Source organism: Diadema setosum, chromosome 7, assembly GCF_964275005.1.
Source record: "Diadema setosum chromosome 7, eeDiaSeto1, whole genome shotgun sequence".
NCBI lineage: Eukaryota > Metazoa > Echinodermata > Echinoidea > Diadematoida > Diadematidae > Diadema > Diadema setosum.
Window position 1 is genome coordinate 9775991 of NC_092691.1, and position 23808 is coordinate 9799798.

Sequence of the window (23808 nt, forward strand, 5' to 3'; positions counted from 1 at the left end):
CTGTATAGGCGATACTGACTGTTCGAATAACGCGACCCTGATAGCACAGGGTGAGATGCCTTGCCCGCAGAACTCTTGGATGGCAGTGATACTGCTTGGTGTGTACATGCTTGTCAGCAACGTGCTTCTCCTCAACCTTCTCATCGCCATGTTCAGGTATGCTATTAACTATATGCCGCGTAAGATTCTAGCCACCTGATTGGTCGAACGGTCATCACGTGTTCGTGCAAACATAATCGTCTGCTATAATGATGAACTATATCAAAGATTATGAAATATTGTATAGCTCCGTCGAAATGACGAACTTTCTGGATGATGAACCTTAGGAATGTTGAACTTTGGTACAACGAACTGTATGTAACCGAGCAAATTAGGCCCTGCATGAATATCCAAAACACTCCTGTTGGGTAAACATTAATGACTGCATTAAACGCATAGTATATGCACAAAGAACCTACAGTATTTCCTTGTATTTCACTTCGTTACGAGCTTTGATAATGAAAATGTTGAAATACCATGTCAAAGCATATCAAAGCATATCAAATCAAATCAAAATGTGGATGAAATGATATCATATCCATGATATTAGGGCTAAGACGTATACTCATTACCTCGTTTCTCGACGAACAGTTATACATTCACGACTGTGCAGGAGAACACGGACGAAGTATGGCATTTCCACCGCTACGAGCTCATCAAGGAGTACATCGACAAGCCGTTCCTCGTACCCCCTTTCATCATCATCGCTCACGTGGTCCGTCTCATTCGTTGCCTCTGTTGCAAACCGTGCATTGGCGGACCCAATCAGGGTTCAGGTAAGAAAACGAAGTCGCTTTCCGCATTGACAAAGACAGTGATTTCTCAGTAACGTATTCTTAAATTGCCCAGATTGTGGATATACTGAATGAGATAAGGAGAATCCACAAGTTGTCATAGCATATATCAATAGATGAACTCGTTTTATGAATCGAAGTATGCAACCGAGTCTGCGAATTGCAATATGTCGGGCCTACATGAGATCACATTGCAGTCGGCAGTTATAGGTACAATCCTTTGAAATGCGTGCTTGTGCGTTTCTGCTGAGGTTAAGGCCCCCTCACACCTGAGCGAATTGCCAGAAATATGACTTGCGATGGCTGGCGAAAGGCATTTTTGGAAAAATCGTTTTCAATGGTAATTGATAGTAAGTCATATTTACCCTTCGTGTTTGGGTTCGTACACCTTCTGAACTAACAGTTGCGATTATTCAAATTCGCACGGGATTTTTGAACATGTTTAAAATTTCCCGACGAATTGAAAAATCGTCTATCATTTGCATCTCTTATTTAGTCTGCGGTAATCGTTCGTTTATCGTTCGTGTGCTATCGTCACGCATAGTCCCTCATCGCGCTTTTGCCAAGGTGGACCGATCTCGAAAGAACCCTAAACGAAGCAACACGATGACTAAATATGACTTACGCATAGAAACGAAGATACTATGACAAACGTATTTTCGCTTGCCATCTTATATGCGAAGGGAAACTAAGATTGACTTTTACTAAATTTGAAAGGCGAATGCATACACGAAGGCAAGTCTAAGAGATACTATGACAAACTATGGATTGCGAAGTGATACGAATACGAGTGAATGACCTGACGAAAAAAATTGGCGAATGCTGAGCTGCTCTCCGTGACCAGCCACTCGCCACGCTACCCATATATAAACATTCCACCTGAAAGTTTTAAAGTTTCTTCAGAAAAATGGAAGATGCAGCCCGCCTCAGAGTCCAGCTCAGAATGATATTATACATCAGCAGCTGAACCTACACCAGTTCATCAGAGGCCGATTCAGATGGAGACGAGGCTTAAGACGACGTCGTATCTGGAGAAGGACGTGGCTGAACCCTGCCAGAAGAAGGGCTTTTGGAATCTACGACCAGCTGTTGGTTGAGCTCCGAAGAGAAGACCCTTCGACTTTCAAGAAATTTCTCTGTATGCCCCCTGAACTCTACGATGAAATCCTGGAGAGGGTCAGAGGAAGAATCAGGAGGCAGTACACCTGGTACAGGGAGCCGCTGGAAGAAGGTCTCAAGTTGGCAGCTACTCTCATCTTGTCATCTTGTGTCTGGCACCAAGTACTCCGACATGCAGTATGGGTGGACGGTGCCTGAAAACACCCTACATGTATCTGTAGTGGCCAGGGAAGTGTGTCAGGCCATATGTGACGAGTATGCAGATGAAGTCATGACAGCCCCTTCAACCCCTGATGGATGGAAACAACTTGCTGGTGGATTCTACAAGCATGTGGTCATCAGAAAGCCTCCTCTGTCCGGCTCGCTATGCTGCAACTACAAGGGCTTTTTTAGTATAATCCTGTTGGCTATCATAGTGGACAGTGACTACAAATTTATCTGGTGCGATGTTGGTGGTAGATACGATACAATAGGGGAAAGGGGGTAGGTCGAGTCAATTTAGGGGTACGTCAAATTTGTTATCATCTCACCTCCATTGTTACTGTTTCAATATTTATTTTTTTTTTTTTTGCTAAAATGATAGCAATTGGGGCAATTCATCTCAGTTTTTGCTTGATACCCTTTTTCTTCTTCAAAAACGTGCTTTAAGAATGATTAATAATATTGGATATTTATTTCACACAAATGATCTTTTGTGTAGAAGCAAAAATCTGAAATTGATTGATTTGTTTCATTATAATGTTGGTATTTTTATGTATAAATTTTCAATTGATGAGCTTCCTGACATTTTTGCACATGTTCATAAGAAATAACTCTCTTCATATCTACCCAACTCGTCATCGTGATGACTATCACCTTCCACGTACTCGCCCAATTTTTGCGAAAAAAAAAACATTAATGTTTAAAGTGCCAAAAATACTGGAATCTTCTGGCTGATTTTACTGTTTATCTTTGTCGTCCTTTAAATGTAAATGTTGCGTGGATGATTTCTCTGGCCGCACTGAAATCTGGACGGACCTGGTCGCTTTTATACTCCCCAAGGAGCGCACACATACGTACAAGAACGCCTGATCTATTCTTTCGTCTTCGTTTCCAATCGCACGCCATATCAAACCATTGCTCATTGTTCGTTCGTCTTATCGGGTCATATCAACCCTTCGCTCGCCTTTGGCCGCAATTTACTCAAAGAAGTGAACCGAAAAATCGTTATCCTTCGCATGTCATATTTATCCTTCGCTTACCGTTCGTTGATCATATTTGACTTTAGTTTATAATCGGATGATTTGAAGGCAACTTTATTTGAAATCGTTGAATTCGCGCGCATTTCGTATGTTTTTCTCATTCGTCCCCCTTCGTCCCCCTACATTCGCTCAGGTGTGAGGGGGCTTTTAGACTTTGATAATTAGCACTGACCAAAGAGGTTACGTACTTTAATATTTATCCTCTTTTGCGCTGACCGATGTGAGAAAAAATGTAATGTCGCTTTTTTAAAGCAGTACACATGGTTGTTATCCTTGGTTCCATATTATTCAAGCTTTAAAGACAGATGGAAAATTGAGTTTAAACCTTGCCTTAAAACATTGCAGAAACTAACCATGCTAGCTTCCTGAGACTGGGTACACTGTAGATTCACCTTGTTTTTGTAGCATGAAGTCACATCTAGGCCTACATCCTTGGTGTCCATAGGCAGTTCGTAAGATACATTGCCGTGAACTGTCATAAAATGCGGGATCCCTGCAGAAACCATCTTGTTTATGCCTGAAAAATGAATTTACTGACAATGTAACCACAAAGATATATGAACGATATGAGTAATATCTGCGCTGATTGCATTATTTAGTTGTTGTTGTTGTTGTTGTGTTTTTTGTGGATATTATATTACCGAGGGAATTAACACTTCTCTTACCAGCGGCAATCTTTTTTTTGCAAATAATATGAGTGCCATTTTCAGATCGTACCTAATTAAGACTCAAGAGTGATGGCAGGTTCTTGACTATATACCTGTTTGATTGCCAGACCGCACTGAAGGATCAGAGACCGCTATGACCGAACAGTACCTTATGCACTGGGAGCATCTGCGACTCGAGACTTACATGGAGAAGCAGAAGACAGAGACGTTCAAGGTCAAGGACATCGGCAAACAGATGCAGAACCTCGGCAAGAAGTAAGTCATCTCATCACAGGGTACTAGTATGGGAGCACTGTGGCCTAGTTGATAGGACTCTTGAGTTTCAGTCAGGGGGCCCCAAGTTCAAATCCTGTCGAGTGCCTTGCCTTGGCCTATACTTCCTTGGACAATACGTATTCACCGATCATGTCCCTCTCGATCCAGGTGTTTGATTGGATACCTGGCAACTCAAGGATAATAATAATAATAATGATGATAATAATGATAATGGTAATAATGATGATAATTATTAAGATAATAATAATAATAATGATAATAATAATTATGATAATAATAATAATAATAATAATAATTATTATTATTATTATCATCATTATTATTATTATTATTATTATTATTATTATTATTATTATTATTATTATTATTATTATTATCATTATGGCAGGGCCCTCTGGTAGAGCAGTGCAGACAACACTGAACAGGCTACCTTGGATAAAGAAGGCTATATCATCATTATTGTATTAATTATCCCTTTAACCATGTAGCATTGTTGTCTTTTACTTTCCTTTTTACGCGTTAAACCATACAGACCAGTGAGGCAGCGTGTAAAACCGTCCACCCGATCATCGCCCACACCCCAAAACCGAATAGAGTGAAAATTTCCTCTCAGCTTGTTGTTTTTCTTCGCTAAATGACAGACAATAAATTCCTCTGAAATGCCACATCATAGGCCAAATATTCCTTGCATGTGTATCTATCCCATGCAAATTTCATTCTTGGGAATTCACTAATTTCTTCGTAAACTAAATTTTAATGCTTATTTTGAAACCGTAGTGAAGTGATTTGATAATGAGAAAATCATTCTATATCAACCCAACTTCACTATTATAGTATTTTCATTGTTATTTTCAACAGCATTAAACTGTGGACTTAGTCATGACATCGCATTTATTGCTTGGATGATTTTGCTTTAAATTCACTTCTACAGAGTGGACAGAATTGAGAGTTCGATGAGTAGAACGCAGCTGATCGAGAAGAAGCTGGAGAGCGTTGAGCAGCGGGTAAGATCCATGATTGTTTATTTCACAGTTTCACCAGAGATTACACCCTCGTACTCTCACAGTGTGGAAAAGTGTAAAAACACTATGCCAAATTTTCTGCAGTGTCTTCCATTACTGACAGTGTAATTACTGCACTGTGAAGTTTTCTGAAAAGAGCAGCATATGATATCTAATGTGAAGCACAGTGAGGCAACATGTTATAGGTTTTATGGTTTTATTGCTCGCTTTACGCCTTATATCCCACAGTGTGGACCGAATGTCTTAAGGCACTTTGGCACAATATCCACAGTGTCTTTCGATGCCCACAGTGTACTCGTTGCAGTGCAGTTGTCTGAAAAGTGCGACATAATAACTGTGTACCACAATGTGACAGTATAGGCTCTTAATGTTATCACACGCTTTTACGAGAAACTATACACCTTATATCCCACAGTCTGGAAATGAGATAAAACACTGGGCTACAATCCCTAAAGTAGGCCCTACCTGCCGGTACTCACGGAGCAGTGAAACTGTCAGAAAAGAGCAATGTAATATCTCATGTGTTGCACAGTTTGAAAACGTAAGTTCTTAGTGTTATCACACAGTTTCGCCAGAAGCAGCACTACTCAGTACCCCATAATGTTTTACCGTCTTGAAGCACTGTGTCTATATTTCCCACGGTGTCTTCCTGAACCCAGTGTCACTTTGTGTACAGAGCAGTTGCCCGAAAAGAGCAATTCATTATCTGATTATGCCACGCATCGCACATTGTGACATCACGGAGTTCTTGATGTTACTACACTTCTTTTTGTTGTTGTTAATAATCAAATTTCTCAAAAATCACACTGTAAGAGGCTCATCTTCAGTAAGTCTAAATTGTTACTACACAATGTTTGTGTATCATACTGCGAAGACAGTGTTTGCTATAACCTCACAGAAAAGCCATCCACATGTTTACAAAGTGACCACAGTGTGGCGATAATGCACATAAAATCATACACAGCACGAAAGCGATAAAATCAACTTCCTGTGGTATTCGCTCCTTATTCGTACAGAGCAATTCGAAACTTTGCTTACAACTCAGCAGTCTCGAGCTGTGGGTATAGGTTACACCAAAAGCATATGGTACTATAATCATGTTGTGAAATAAACAACGAATATACCGTATGTCCCCCCCCCCCCCCCAAAAAAAAAATAAAAAATAAAAAAAAATAAAAAAATAAAAAAAAAAAAAAAAATTAGAAAAATAAAAATAAATAAAAAAATACAACGGTAACTTCCGCAGCGATAACTTTATGAATAGTTTATCAATCCAAACACAATTTCAGGGTATATGAAACTATAACTCATTGCCCACATCTTACAGAAAACCCCATTCAATTTGCTTCAGAGAAATGAGGATTTTTGTAGAGCATGCCAGGAATCCCTTCCCTCCAAGTTCTGTCTAATGTGGTTACACATTAATATGCAGTTCCAAGAGCATCCAAGTGCTAAACTAATTGGAAGAATCAGACTCATGACATGCTTTACAACAATCCACATTTCTCTGTGACCGCTTAACCAAATTGAATGGGGTTTTCTGCAAAATAGATCCTCTCCCCCCCCCCATGTCCAGTTGCAAAGTGCATACGTTTGCATTTTTCTTGTTCATTTTTTCTGTAGTAGGTGTTTTATTGAAGAGGGTAGGAAACATGCTTTAATACTGAGTTTGTGATGACGTTGTACTTGGAATTATTTATAACGGTTGTGAAATTTTGTTTTCGGTGCCCAGGTCGCAGACATCATCGACCTGATCAAAAAGACGCAGCAGCCAGACACGACATGAAGGGATTCCCATCTTCTCCGTTTCGTTCAGTCAGGAGCAGAGGAACTCTTGAAGCAACCTCGGCTCCCCATACAGATGCTCTTCTTGCCTTCTCCGCTTGCATTCCACGACTCGTGAGCTGCAACCCGCCGGAGGTGTGGTTGGCGTCATCTCGACTGGAAGATCCGCGTTGATGTTCCGCAGAGCTCCGATGTTGATTTTCGACGAACGAATGTCTTTCTTATCATTCTTATAAGTGTTATGTATGTATAATGTTTGCGTAAGCGTATGTCTCCGATTGAAGGTGATTTCACAGTTGATATGATAGAGGAAGGTAGAATTAGATTATGATATGCGAACGCCCTATGCACTTTTTTGCAAATGCGTGATTTGATGGTGCTCCATCAGGAGAAGCGGGTGAGATTTGTGCTTCCTAATTTTGTGCCTGGGTGAAGATGCCAGAATTTTTGCCATCATTATGCCTTGCCAAATTGTAGGCATCATTTGGGATTGAATCCTTGCGTGTGCTATGACATGACGCTTACTTGTTTCAAAGCATTTAAAGGACAAGTCCACCTTTATATACATGTGGATTGAGTGAATGCAGCAATATTAGTAGAACACATCAGTGAAAGTTTGGGGAAAATCGGACAATCCGTTCAAAAGTTATGAATTTTTAAAGTATCTGCGTAGTCACTGCTGGATGAGAAGACTACTACAGTGTGTGACGTCATATGCATACAACCATATAAAGAAAATAAAAAGAGAATTTCACAAAACTTTACTTTTTGAATAAAGTGCACATTCCTTCGACTTGTTTCTGACATATGTTAAGGGTAATATTATTCCCCCTGCCTTGTGAAAGAGAGGAGTCAGGTGTTCTTTTTTTATGCAAAAAAAGTGAAAATATGTTGAATTTTCTTTATTCTTTCTTTATATCGTTGTACTCATGTGACATCACAAGCTATAGTAGTCTTCTCATCCAGCCTTGAGTGAGCAGAAACTTCAAAAATTCATAACTTTTGAACGGATTGTCCGATTTTCCTCAAACTCTCACTGATGTGCTCTACCAATATGGCTGCATTCACTCAACCCACATGTTTATGAAGATGAACTTGTCCTTTAACAAGACTTTTTGTTTGTGTGTGTATATGTCTGTTGTTTTGTTTTTTTCGTGTGTATAGGTAGAACTCAGCTTTGCTTCAAAACTTTTATGACGATATTGTGTACAGACAGCAACGTGGCATGTCAGCTCGTTCTTTTTCTTTTTATTCTCTTTATTTGCTGCAAAAGTAAAAGATAAAAATAATTACCAAAGATTAGGAAAAAAATGAAATAGATGTCTTCCAAGATTATCTACCAAATGATTTAGGCCCTATGCAACGTTAGTAGCAAACAATGAAGGAGCAAATCAATAGAACAATGTCTACCAATGTTTACATGGAAATTTGGCAGTCAGAATGCGTTAAAAAAAAAAATATATATATATATATATATATATGTGCATGATGATTTTTTATTACAACCTCACAGAGGTGAAGAATTCACGATTTACATAAATATTTACTGACACTAATTTTCCATCGATATTTTTTCATGATCATTATGCGATCTCTTTGATGTTAACGCATACATTCAACAAGGTGCTTGGTGTGATTTACTTCAGTTTGTTATCCACAAAACACGATAGTTCGATCGTCAATTGCGAGTTTCGAAAACCTTTTTTTTTTAACTGGGGGAGGGAATACAACACAGCTTGTGAAGTTGTCATTCTTTGCTGTACATGGTCACGTTGTGAAAAGGAAATCAAACGAAACAGTGTTGTTTCGTAATAACCATATAATGAAATATAATCAAACCGGGAGCGGTAACTGCGTTAAATTCATCAGAGCAATGCAAAATGAGTGGAAGGAAATTAGGTGATATGATATGAAATCAGAATAAGCCAGTTCGGGGTTCTACTTTGCGCATGAGCAGAAAATAAGGTTGTTTCTACCAACAGGCGTGCTTGGTTTTGAATTCACTCAGAAAAGCGTCTTTGACAATGATTATTCATGTAAGCCTTATATAGTGGTGCTTGCCGGTTCATCCACATGACATGAGAGCAAGCCTTATATTTGGCAAGTGCTTGAATAAAAAAAAAATAAAAGAGAAGTTTTATTTAACGCATTCAAAGCAGAGCAATGAAATATTTCTATGGGTGCGTTCGAACGCTCTTAAGCGAACCAAAGCGAACTGAACTAAAGCGTACCGTACCGTACTGTGCTAGTTTGGGAGCGTTCAAATGCTCTGTTGAGAAAGCGTACCTCTCGAGTTATTTTTAGAAAAGGTCACGCGTGTTTGTAGCAAGAAGGTCATTCACCTTGCGCTTGACCTACCTACAGCTGTCCCGAACAAAGAGAATGATGTTTTTGCATTGTGACGTATGCGTATAATACGCGCATGCTTTACAACGAACTTTTGGTGCGCTTTGGTACGCTTTTGGAGCACATCGGGAAGTGGTCCACTTTTGGCTCGGTACAGTACGGTACGGTACACTTTAGGAGCGTTCGAACGCTCCCCTGGCGCGGTACGGTACGGTACAGTTCACTTTAGGAGAGCGCTCGAACGCACCCTATGATTCCCCAAGCTTTGTGATAGGCCACTGGTCTTCACAAGTTCATTCTGAGTTTGAACATGAATTCCATAACTTGCCACATCGGGCAAGCTTATGCATTATGTTACTTTGAAAACAAGTGAAGAGCCTAATGAGAAGAGAAGAAAGTTCATTTCATGTTTTACCAATATGCACATGAAGTGTAAATCCGAACTTGCTTATTAAACGATGCACAAACTCTTTAAAATCTTAATACAATAGCGTGTTTCACACGTACCGAGTAACATTTCGAATAAACGAGTTGTTGGGCTTTTTTCTTTTGGTACAATTCCTTGTGACGATTATGATAATCAGTAATCATCGACTATATGAATTGAAGTGCACCTTTTTTTTCATACCATTTGGGTTAGATTTGAATTGAGCAACTGTCCCACTAAAACTTGGGAATCTTTCAAATCAGCGTGTACAGTGCCCTTACATGTGTATTGAACGGCATAACGAGATTATTGTAAGATTCTTTGTTTTTATTTTTTGTTTTCCTGTGATTTTGCTTCTTTAGATGAACACATTTCAATAATTAGCAATCATTCCAGTGTGGCTGTAAGTCACGCATGTCATCCCATGTACATTTTCTACGTAGTCTATGAATTGTCAGCACTGTTTGAAGAATGTTGTACGAGAAAAAAAGCCTTCGTAATTAAGAATTACAGGAAAACAAATGTAATGGAATCTGTGTGAAGTTGAAGGGACCCGGAGAAAAGAAAGAACATGATAATATATGAAGACAATCACCGATTCTGTCGACTTCTTGTGAGGGTGGAAAGGGGCTGAACCATCATGACCTGGGGCGCGCGCAGGATTCTTTCAAAGGGGTTGATAATGGTTATGGGACGCTGCACTATGATACTGGTGAAGGGTATTTTTTTTTATTTCACTTGTTCCATGCATTGTTTGCGAAGCTTATTAAAAGAGATACAACAGTTGAAATCTGCTGGTAAGTGTCTTTCATTGCTTATTTGTTTTAAAGTTTTTTTACTCTTACACGCATGTCTGATTTTTTCCCCTGCCTTTGACTGCATGACCTGTTATATTCATTTTTCCTATACGTCATGCATACTGTAGCTCACACCTATGATGACGATAAAGAGGAGAAATACGTATTATTTTCATGAATGCAAACAGGAGGAAACTGACCAGAAAAGAATATAATTCATTACAGGAAAAATGAGCAGAGAAAATTGGATTCCATCGGGATTCGAACCCGAGACCTCCGGATGCTAGCCCGGTGCTCTACCGACTGAGCGATAGAAAGCCCTAGCCCTAGTTCAATGCTCGGAAGGTTAGAAGCTATTAGCTTCTGACCATTCGAGCATTAAGAATTTAGGGATTCTGGGACGAACACTGACCTAGGGCTTTCTACAGCTCAGTCGGAAGAGCACCGGGCTAGCATCCGGAGGTTCCGGGTTCGAATAGCGATGGAATCCCATTTTCTTTGCTCATTTTTCCACTAATAGATTATTTTCATGAATAATACAATTACAAATTACGAGTGTATTCCAATTCGCCTAAAGATGTGTGAATCTTGACTGGTATAAGTGTTTATATGTCTGAGTGTGTGCATGTGCGTGTATTATGTGTCTGTGTGTATTTTGATTGTACAAGACAAGTGTTATGTATAATTCCTGAGGCACTGTATAGGCACTGTACAGAATTTTACGCTGAGACAAAGGACAAAAAGCAGCAGTAGTTTCCCCTTCTTGCATGAGTTCTCCCGTTCACTTTGGCCTATGTCGTGTAGGTGGTATTTCCTCGAGATAATATTGCTTTTTAAAAACTCACCTTGCTAGTTGTGAGACAACATGATGACTTCAGGTTGTGCATGTACATTGCACTTCATTGAATACTAAGTAGAACATTGATGTCGATATATGTAACTTCATACGCATAATGTAGGGCCTATTATGACACAAAATCCTTATGTACGTAGGATTCATTGTTGACATGTCCTCATTCTACACAATGAAACAAAAACCTTCAAATATTGCGTTGCTCGCACGACAAGATTGTTAAAGGTAAGGGATACCGATATCGTCCATGAACAGTAAATTGCATGTCACACTTTAATCAAGGAGGTTCGAGAGATGGAGTTACAACTGACTATAATTATTCAATCAGCTGTCAGTTTTCTATGGATGGACGAAAGAATTCCACAGGTGCATTTGTGCCTTTGATGTTCGATGCTTGAAGCCGCCATCTTTCTGAGCAATCTGAAGATTCATTTCTAACGCTAACATAATATCGGCTATATGCTGCTCGTTTATATATCAAATGCAATGAAATTTCACCTTATGATAAAGCATATAAAACAAAAGTCAATTCCGTTCGAAAATATGTGCAAAAGTGTGAATCTGAGCTGTATTTTGTGAAAGTGTTTGAAATTTTACCCTCATGGAAAGCCGGTTTTATCACTTTTCTCCTTATTTCCGCAAAATGAAACTAATATGGTATCATCTTCAAGTATAGCTCTTTATAAATTGATATGTCAGATTAGCGTACAGACACGTACAGCCGAGTAATTTTGATATCTATTTCAGCAATATTTGAGCAATTTCTATTCGCGCACCCCAGTGCCTTTACCATTGTCTACCGCCCATCGTTTGTAAGTAGGGATAGCGAAAAGTAATTACCATCACAAAGACATATCTTCCTTGGAAAGTGGCTGGTGATTATGCAATGAGACAAGAGTCAATTGTCTTTGCATCCGAGCGGCAGATCCAGTTTGACACATACTTCAAATATTTTTGAGTGGCGGCTTCGAGCATGGGATCAAAGCGAATAAGACTGTTGTGACTCCATTTCTCGAACCTCCTTGCTTTAATTGTCAAAGCAAACAAAACGAAGTTCAGGAGCTCCGCTGGAATAATAATAATAATAATAATAATAATAATACATAATAGTAATAATAATAATAACAATAAATAATCATAATAATAATAATGATAAATCATGATAATAATATATAATAATGATATCAACAATAATGATGATAGTAGAATATTATTCGTTGTTCGTTGTCAGGAAGCAAAATTTGGCGGCCAACTGGATGAGACGACTTCGCATCATCCAATGTCCAGAATGAAATGACTGACATACATTTTGACTTTTCTTCATTACCTTATAGGCCTATACATACATGTATTTCACTCTCATGTGACACATTTTATGGGAGGGGGAGTGAAGGGGAGGAAGGGTACAAGTAGAAAAATGCCTCCCAATGCATCTTTGTCCTTAACAGGTTGACCACCCATGAGCTTAGGGATCATCACTGGCCTTACTTAACCTTTGTGTGTGTGTGTGTGTGTATGTGTGTGTGTGTGTGTGTGTGTGTGTGCGTGTGTGTGTGTGTGTTCAATGAGCAGATTTCAGCAGCTTCTCTTCCCCCTCCCCCCCCCCCCCCCGCCTTCATGAAGCAATTTGAAACGAGCTTACGTTATTTTGATCCTTTCTTAGTGTCGATGGAATTCTTCACACTGTTTCCTGGACAAAAAGCACATGCGGGACAAAGAAATTTATGGAAACAGAAAGAAAATGAGAGGGCACTGAATGCTGCGGCTGAAAAATGGTTTTAATTCGTCAATTCCCTGCAGGCTCTAGACATCAATCATTCCAGTCCAACAAACAAACAGACAAAAAAGAGGACATTACAACACTGCATCAATGATCTTTACCTGAAAGGTACTGAAAGTGGTGTCATTGCACCACTAACTCACAAATAATCATGGGATATCCGAATTGAATAGAATACGTATACGACTGTGAAGCTTGATGAGACATAATTATAGTCATTCTATATCGTCAACTATGGATGTAATTGAATTGGATATAGAATTCAGCTTGGTCGGTTCAGAAAAACCAGTTCAGAAAGAAAGAAAGCATGAAGGCGAGCAAAGAGCGCATTCCCATACAGAGTAAGGGGAAGTATATAATATGTACAGAGCATGAAGAAGTACCATGAGACTGATTGTACAGACTAGTAAGTACCATGGATGGTATAAACAGAAGTATCATAATGTGTATATACAGACTAAGGAGAAGTACCATATAGGAATATGTATGCCTACAGAATATAGAAAAGTTTCATATAGGAGTGATAACAGAAAATGGTAAAGTACCAGATGGGAGTAGGATTACATAAAGAGAGTATGGTGCAATACCAAAGGAGTAGGGGAGAGGGCTATATACGGTGTATACAGGCTGTACGTAAAATACCATGGAGTGTATACAGAGTATGGAGATGTATGAGTTTTATACAGGAAACAACAAAGCGCAGTCGACATGATGAACACGCAACACACCCATAACACCACATTACACTGAATACGACCTAATGTATTGTGCCATATCATACACCTGTGTGAGATTGTTATTGTGTCATATCGCATACCTGCTGTGAAATCATTCACCGGTTCAAGATTGTATGTATTCCTGTCTCGCATTTTATTCCGGTTCAAAAGCCATATTATCACATGAGAAAACCGATGAAAATGACGGTCTAGGCCTAATGATATACCCCCCCCCCCAAAAAAAAAAAACGAAAAAGAAAGAGAACATAGAATAAAACAAAAACCAAGGAAAGTGTTATCCTTCATGACTCTTACGTCACAGAACCGTTGTCACTCAATAAGCCAGTTTACAGTTCAAGTTCAAGTTGATTTATTTCACTTCCAACAAACAAATAAGAAATATAAAGAAACGCTCGTATACACAGACGTCATGAAATCAGTACCACAATGCGATGAACAGAATAACATTGTAAGAAAAATATAGGTAAATTATCAACAGAGATACAAATAACTGTTACGTCACTGTGGTAAATGCATAAACGATATTGCTGGAAATGGAGGGGACTGCTAAAAAGCAGAGCTTGTACAATGCAGTCCCCTCATAGAGAAAAAATTGTAAAAAACAACAATAACAACAACAACAAATTTCCCTAAGCGGTAGCAAAAAAAGAAAAAAAAAACAGAATAATACACACATACATGCACACATGCGGACGCACATTAACAAACACATGGCGGCTCTCTTGTAAGGAAAAAATTGTTGAGAGGATAGAAAGATAATCCTATAGTAGTGAAGAAGGTAGTAAGTCCGAGGTGGACAAGGAGGGGGGGGGGAGGAGGGGAGAGGAGAGGAAAATGGTGGGTCATAACCATAGTCTGGGAGCTAGCGAGCACTCAAGTTACCCCATCAAGCCCAAAAGGTTTGACCCCTCAAAGTTGTTGGGACCACCTTCCTCATTAACAAAATGCGCGTCAGCCTGGTCCCGGAAGGCGGATTCGGCCCCCAGGGACCCCCCGAAAAGGGCCCTTGGCGGGTGTAATTTACCCCTTGGAGCCCACGAACCAAACTTGGACTAAAAGAATGTCCTATGGGTGTACATCATAAAAATATAAAAACTGACAAAACATCTGGTCGGGACAGGGGTTGCCAGACCGCTAGATTGTATGCACAAACCCTTGTTGGTCTGCGTCAAGACTACACTTTCCCATAGGCCCTGTACTGTAGCGTCTCCCAACAGTCCGAGGGACAGTGCCAGTTGAGTGCATGTAGTAGTCTTGGCGCAGACTCTGTTACTCCCAACAAGGGTTTGTACCCGCAAACTACCTGGCATACTCTGGGACCCAGGGTAGTTTGCAGGCAGAAATTGACCAGCACAATAGAACACACACACACCCACACACCCACGCACACACACACACACACACACACACACACACGCACACACACACACACACACACATGCACACACGCTCGCACATTCCTTTATGTAAATACATACCAGTACACAAAACATGTCACATAGGTTCTACAGCCATGATACCTAGCACACAATAAATATCAGACATATAAGAAGTTTATACCTTTTGATTATTTAAATGGATGCTATCAATGGAAATTTCAGTAGGAACACTAAAGAAAATTTAAAATTTGTGTGAAATTGTATCATGTGTTACTGACCACACAGGCTGCTTATCCTATACAGTGTATTATGTATCCATATGTATGTATATGCCACAAATAGTTTTTCAAAAAATGCTGAAACAAGCTTTTTGTTGTCTACCATACAGTATGATGCATGACTTGATGTGTAATTGCCAGGGTTAATGGCAACTAAATCATAAGCATGAACTACATTGTAACTGAAATGACACCCTGAAATGTGGGTGTTTTTTTTTTTTTTTTTTTTTGGGGGGGGGGGGGGGTAGACAAAGTATCTCATAAATGAGGAGTTGACAAAAGCGCTGATATAAAAGAGAACACAGAGAACAGTCATGGAGATGCTCTCGGCATGCATGCTATAGTTAAAGAAAAGAAGTGAAGCTAGCATTTCATTCAGTTGGTAATTTGGCATTTCAACTTTGTGTGTATAATGTCCAGGGCTAATAGTAATCATAAGCTATGTTTGCATGACATGTGACATCACAGGTTGAGTTTTGTTTGTGTGGGGCTGGGGAACTGAAGAAAATGTGTCTCCAGAAATAAGGAGTTGACAAAAGTGCTGATGTAAAGAGAACACAAGATCAAGTTCACACCCTCGGCCTGCATGCTACCATAATAATAGTCAATGTTTCAACTTGTTGTGTACTGGCCATGGTCAATGCAGTCTTTGGCAGTATGTGACACCATAATTTGAGTTTTCTTTGTGTGGGGCCGGGAACTAAAGTTAAAGTATCTTCAGAAACAAGAAGTTGACAAAAGTGCTGAAATAAGCATTCTATTGGGAACCTTGTTATTTGATGTTTCAAGGAAGTTCAGCTATACATGTACACAGTTTATGTAGAACACCATAATTATGTTCATTACTCTTATAGATATTATTATGCAGATATTTGTCCACAACAATTTAGATGACATGCACTACTGAGTGTGAGCATGGATGGATATAATTTTTGTTTTTTTTATACATAAAGAGTGATTTTTATCAGCCAAAAACTAAAAAAGTTATAATTTTGAGGTTTTCAAAAGAATCATGTAAGGATTGAGACTTGATATTTGCACTTTAAATGCAAAAAAAAAAAGTGAGAAAGTTGTATCTGTCATTCTGTTATCAACATTAACTTTATTAGTTATGTTCAATGCTCTGATGATGATATCGTTTACTCCAATGTGTTATACAATTGGCATTTAGTGCTTCTGTGGTTGGCCTGAAACTTAAAGTGTACTCACAATGAAAGTTTTATTTCAGCATTTTCTGAAAAGCTCCATTTGTGTCTCATAAGGTGAATGCATAATAAAGGATAGGTAGACGGTGGGGCCAGCAAAACATGATACAATTTCACACAAATTTTAAATTTTCTTTAGTGTTCCTGCTGAAATGTCCATTGATAGCATCCATTCAAATAATCAAAAGGTATGAACTTCTTATAGGTCTGACATCATAGTGTGCTAGGAATCATGGCCGTAGAACTTATGTGACATGTTTTGTGTACTGTACACAGAGGAACATGTGAGCTCATGTGCGTGCGTGTGTGTGTGTGTGTGTGTGTGTGTGTGTTTGTGTGTATGTGTGTGGGTGTGTGTGTGTGTGGGTGCGTGTGTGTGGGTGTGTGTGTTCTAATGCGTCTGGTCAATTTCTGCCTGCAAACTACCCTGGGTCCCAGGGTATACCAGGTAGTTTGTGGGTACAAACCCTTGTTGGGAGTAACAGAGTCTGCGCCAAGACTACCACATGCACTCAACTGGCATTGTCCCTGCGACTGTTGGGAGATGCTACAGTACAGGACCTATGGGAAAGTGTAGTCTTGACGCAGACCAACAAGGGTTTGTGCATACAAACTAGCGGTCTGGCAACCCCTTTCCCGACTAGATACTTTGTCAGTTTTTATATTTTTAAGATGTACACCCATAGGACATTCTTTAGACCAAGTTTGGTTCGTTGGCTCCATGGGGTAAATTACACCCGCCAAGGGCCCTTTTCGGGGGGGGGGGGGGGGTCCCTGGGGGCCGAACCCGCCTTCCGGGACCAGGCTGACGCGCATTTTGTTAATGAGGAAGGTGGTCCCAACAACTCTGAGGGGTCAAACCTTTTGGGCTTGATGGGGTAAATTGAGTGGTCGCTAGCTCCCTGACTACCAGGGCACTGGAGGCACAGAAGCACGGGCTCGCTGATGAGAGAGTATAGTGAGAATAACGAAGCAACAACAACTTTGAAAATCAAAAGTGAAAAAAGAAAAATGAATTATGCTGCGTACGAAGTTTTTAGATGATTCTTTAACTTTAAAGAAAATGTATAAAAACTTATAGCTTCTTTTAAATTATTATCCAGAGAATTCCAGAATTTTGGTCCAGAAAAGGAGAATAAAGATTGTGCAAAAACCGTCCTAGTCAAAGGCAAATGATATTCATGGGATTGACGGGTTGGATATGCATGAACAGTTTCATTCTTTAAAAACATGGAAAAAACACAAGGGGGAGAGAATGGTTGGTGAGTTTATACATGAATTGTCCTAATTGCAAACGATAAAGATCATGAATTTTCAAAATATCATTTTCGTGGAATAAATTATTAGTATGACTTCTCCACGATTCCTGACAAATGATACGAAGAGCTTTTTTTCTGTAATAATGATATTCTTTCTGTATAAGCAGAAAAAGTGTTTCCACATGCAAGTATCCCGTAATTTAAGTGAGGTAGTATCAAAGTAGAATATAACATAAAAAGTACATTTTTGGGAAGATACAATTTAACTTTGTTTATAACACCTATATTCCTTGAAATAACACGACATACAGAATCAATATGCAAACCCCAGGTAAGTTTATTGTCCAGGATCAAACCTAAGAATTTGATGGAGGAAACTTCTTCTATGACCGTGTCTTCCAGGAAAATATTTCTCGGTAAATTTTCCAGCGAATTACTGAACAACATGCATTTAGTTTTTTTTTTGCAAATTTATTGATAATTTGTTCGCTCTTATCCACTGAAGTAACTTCATTAATTCACTATTTAGAATATCAATTAATCGATCAGAATCAGAATCAGATAAAAACACATTGGTATCATCCGCAAATAATAAGAAAGAGAGGATGTTTGAAGAATTTGACATATCATTAACATAGAGAATAGATAAAAGGGGACCTAGTAAGCTTCCTTGAGGAACACCACAGTTAACATTTTGTGTAGTCGATGCATGTCCGTTGATAAATACAAACTGTTTTCGATTAGTAAGGTAACTCCTGAACCACTCCGAGGCCTTTCCTCTGATACCATAATGTGATAATTTGTGAAGTAGTATGCTGTGGTCTATGGTGTCAAAGGCCTTGGAGAGGTCCAGGAAAACTCCAATAGTATGATGAAAAGCGTCTATCGCTTTTGAAACCCTATCAAGGAAGGTAAGGATTGCATGATATGTGCAATGCTTTTGCCGAAATCCGAATTGATAATCAAAAATAATTTTATGGGTGTCTAAGAACTTCAAAAGCCTGGTGTAAACAACCCTTTCTAATATTTTCGAAACAGAGGTTAGCAGGGATATTGGTCTATAATTGGAGACATCTTCCCTTTCCCCTTTTTTATGGACGGGAATTACTTTGGAGACTTTCATAGCCTCAGGGACAACACCATTACTTATAGACAAATTAAATACATATACAAGTGGATCAACAATATAATCAATAATACTTTTTGAGAGGACATAATCAATGCCGTCATATCCAGAGCTTTTTTTATTTTTCAAATTCCGAACTATATCTAATAATTCATTTCTATGCAAAGGCACGAAAAACAATGAGCTTGGATTGGGGACTTCTAAATAATCTTGAAAATTCGGATGACTATGTGGAATATTTTGGGCAAGATTACTTCCTATTTGTGAAAAATACTGGTTGAAAATATCAACTATTGAGGAAACATCATCAACAAATACATCACCATGTTTGATTGATGTAATACGGGGTTTGTCCTTATATTTGTTGATAGCCATATTGATAACTTTCCAAGTATTTTGAATATTATGTTTAAACAAACTTATCTGAGCAGTGAAATATTTTCGTTTCTCATAACGTAATATTTGTGTGAGGACGTTTTTATATGAAGTGTATTTATCATGAGATTGCTGCGTACGTTTAATTTTGTCAGCAATACAAATTATTCTTTCGATTAATTGATCGCAGTAAGGACTTAGATACCCATGGAAGTCTAGGGGATCTTTTATAATTTCTGGATTTTTTTTTAACAACAGGAACATGCTTATCCATAACCGAAATTAAAGTACTCATAAACAAGTCATAAGCCTCATTTGTATTTTCGGTATTATATACAAAAGACCAATCCACATTACCGAGGTCATTTTGCAACCTCTCTATATTTCCAGGTGTCACCTTCCGGAAAGTTGACACCGGGTCGTTTATGGTGATTTTTTTCTGAAGGGGTATGTGAGTGAAAATAGGGTAATGATCTGATAAATCTGAAAGGATGATACCGGAGACCGGTAAGGGGTTAATATTACAAAATATATTATCAATAAGAGTTGCCGAGTGATTGGTTACTCGAGTGGGTTTGGTTATAAGGGGTAAAAAAGATGTGGACATCATAATATCAAGAAAAGATTGAGCAGTGTTCATTGTTTTAAACTTAGATAAATCTATATTGAAATCTCCCATAATATAACAGTCTTTATCATGAAATATTGGATTATGGAATAGAAATTGCAAATAATCCAAAAAATCTTGGGTGTTAGAATTAGGAGGTCTGTACATTATAAATACAAGTATGTTTTTGGCATAGGCGACCTTAATTTCAACACATAATGATTCAACGATTCCGTTCATACAAATTAAATCTTTTTGTATAACGTAATCAAGGTTTTGTTTAACGTATAAACCAACACCTCCGCCCATTCTATCGCGTCTACTATTCTCTATAAAATCATAGCCTGGAAGAGATTATGCGGAAGCAGAATCCTGAGTAATCCATGTTTCAGTAAGACCTATTATAGAAAAAGATATGTCATGAGTATTATCCAGAAAACAACAGAATTTATCAAAACTCTTGTTCAAACTCCTTATGTTCAAATGTAATAATGAAAAACAATCGGTGAGTCCGGTTAAAGATATGAATTGATTCATAGTATAACACTTGGAGCTTAAATATCGTTCATTGTTATCCTCATCAAATTCTACATTTGTTTCACACTAGAAATCGAAATCATAAACAGCAGGATACTCATCATTTTGGGAGTCATTAATTGTGTATGATCCTGGATCTTGATGAAACATTTCAAAAAAGTCGTCGTTATTTAGTGAACTGAAAGCGAAGTTTTCAATTCCCTTCATCTAAACGAGATATGAAACTCGTCAGACTGACGAGTTAGGTGATACGCTTGGGGTTATCAGATGTCGGTCATCTGTGATCGACAAAGAAAAGAATGTGATATAGACACCTTGAAGTTATAATTGAGTTTGCATGCAAAACCGTTTCCCTAACCTCTCGGCCACGGGACATCCACGGAAATGGTAAGGCAAAAAAGAAATGTATAGATATTACAGGGAGAAAAGTCAATGCCCACTCAACCAACGTGGCCGCGTGAACATGTATTGCATTGCTAGACGGAAATGCGGCCTTGTAACTACTGATGTCGCTATGCCATTTCTGGCAACTTGGGAAAAATACGTGCCGTAAACATAAAACCTATAATCGGCTGGTTTTGATACCTTGCCTTTAATCACAATTTTCAGTGTGATGACGTCATCAAAGTACAAAACAATGATGTGGTCTTTAAAGACAATTGTTCAAAGTACAACACCTTCGTCGTCGTCATTACATATTATGATCAGTTTGACAAAGTCAGCCTGCAAAATTTTGCAGCAGTCGAAGCAATATGGTCTCCAACACAAAAAAAGAGGGATATGGTGTGTGTGTGTGTGTGTGTCTGTGTGTGTGTATAGGTGCGTTTATATACGAATGTGATTTCTACATGGACGATATATGTAATACAAAATTGAAGAAAAAAAAAGTAAAATAGCTAAGTAATTTGTTTCGTGATCTTGTGGGGTTCGAACCCGCACGTGTGCAACCTCACGTCTCTGAGACGTCGCCTTTAACCACTCGGCCATACGTCTCGACGAGAAAAAAAAGAGGAACGTAAACTTATGTATGTGAAAGATGAATCAGGAATCGTTTTGTCCACATTCCATTCTCATTTTCAGTTTTAAACTGCAAAATTGTCAAACTAATAAGGAGATTTCAAAGAATAACATGCATGATTACTGCAGCTTATTGTCTCAGTTACCACACACTTAAGTTACAGAGGAAATGGAGCAAAATCATCTGAGATAAAGGTGCTTAAACGTTGTCAAGCTAATGCACATAAAAAAAAAATCACCTCCCATAGAGATAACACGTAAACTTGTCTGATTTTGAGTCTTTACCTTTAATAACAATTTGAAGTATGATGGTAAGTCTTCTTGAACCAAGAGTGTGGAACGCAAGCTTCTACGTGAAAGATGAATCATGACGATCACCCGTGACCGACACATCTTCAAAGGGATCAGTTATTAGAAGTGGAAGCCCTCGTGCCAAGCATATTGTCTCAGCAATTCCAAAGCAATGATACCCTTACATTTATGCATACCATAATTTCCCTCTGAAATCAATGGTAGGTATATTCATGTACAATTGCTTGCCTTGTCCATAAACTTTGCTTTACAAACTTTCAGTGAAACGTGTCATAACATAATTCTGTAACTCCATTAGCAGGGATTGACTTCATAAAGAAAGATATATCAAATTGAACGCTTAGCGCGTATAACTAAGGGGGATTTTAGCCTGATGCTCTGTTCTTCACTGCTCAGATACCAACAACACTCATTACCTACGGCTACGTATAGAGAAACAGCCATGACGAAAATAAGTTATTCCTTTTCTTTGGCAGATAGACACACAACCCCTTTAAACCACACTATAATTGACATGGAGGGACATGAAAAAGTTCATTACTACTACTGAACAGTGATGCCTTCTACTCATGTGGCACAAGATACCTCTATAGCAACATAAAACCTGTCTACAACTCCGTTATTGCGTCAAACAATAACATCCTGGAATTTCAAAGAGATGAGCGAGACGCCATACACCTGGCCTAGAGTTAATTCATTCAGTTGCCATTCCTGCTCCAGTTGAGTTATGCAAATTATTTTCCGACCTGTCTTGTGACAATATAACAGGAACAAACGTAGAGAAAAGGAAAGGGAAAAGGAAAGGTGGCAAGCCGGGCACTGTACCAAGGGCAATTTAAACAATACGTATGATAAATGAAGCAAATCCAACCTAGAGCCTCCGACAAAAAAAAAAGAGGAACTTGAGCGACTGTGTGTCGTGGGGTAGTATAATTGATAAGATAATACGATAAATGACATCGATCGGAATAAAGCTGAACTGCCAAAAGAAACACAAAGAAAGAGAGAGAAAAAAATGATAGCGTCCTGCGGGTCTCGAACATCTCGTCCTAAGGTAGTGCATAATGACCATGCAGCGCGCTAAGTGACTATAAAGCCACACGGCTGTACCGAAGATTGGATGTGAAATTTATCTTTAATCTTTTTTTATATATATATATATATATATATTTATCTTAAATATTTATACCATATACAATATGAAAAAGTTCATTACTACTACTAAACAGTGATGCTTTCCATTCATGTGGCACAAGATACCTCTATAACAACATATAACCTGTCTACAACTTCGTTATTGGGTCAAACAATAACAACCTGGAATTTCAAAGAGATGAGCGAGACGCCATACACCTGGACTAGAGTTAATCAATTCAGCTCCCATTCCTGCAAGTTATTTAAACATACATGTTCCTACCTATCCTGTTACAGTATAACAATAACCAATGAAGAGAAAAGGAAAGAGCAAACGAAAGGTGGCAAGCGGGACACTGTAACAAGGGGCAATTTACAACATTAAGTGTGACAAAATTAATGAAGCAAACCCAATCTCCAAACTCCAATACAAAACAAGGGAAATAGAGCAGCCGTGTTCACGGGTTACGTACACTTGATAAAGTAATACGATAAATGACATCGGAGTAAAGCTGAACTGCCGAAAAAAAAAGAGAAAAAAAAAGAAAGAACGGATAAAAGTCCTGCGGGAGTCGAACCTCTCGCCTTCCGGTATGGCGTTAACCGATTATGCCACATGGCTGTCCTGAAGATCGAGTGCGAAACTTAAATCTAAATACTATCGTGACAGTGTTGACTTGTGATGGCGCTATTCA

At 38.7% G+C, this 23808-nt stretch overlaps 1 pseudogene; it reads left to right on the plus strand.

The window, feature by feature from the left end:
- LOC140230706 (transient receptor potential cation channel subfamily M member 5-like) overlaps positions 1-23808 on the plus strand; it is a 155073-nt pseudogene that overhangs the window by 100112 nt on the left and 31153 nt on the right.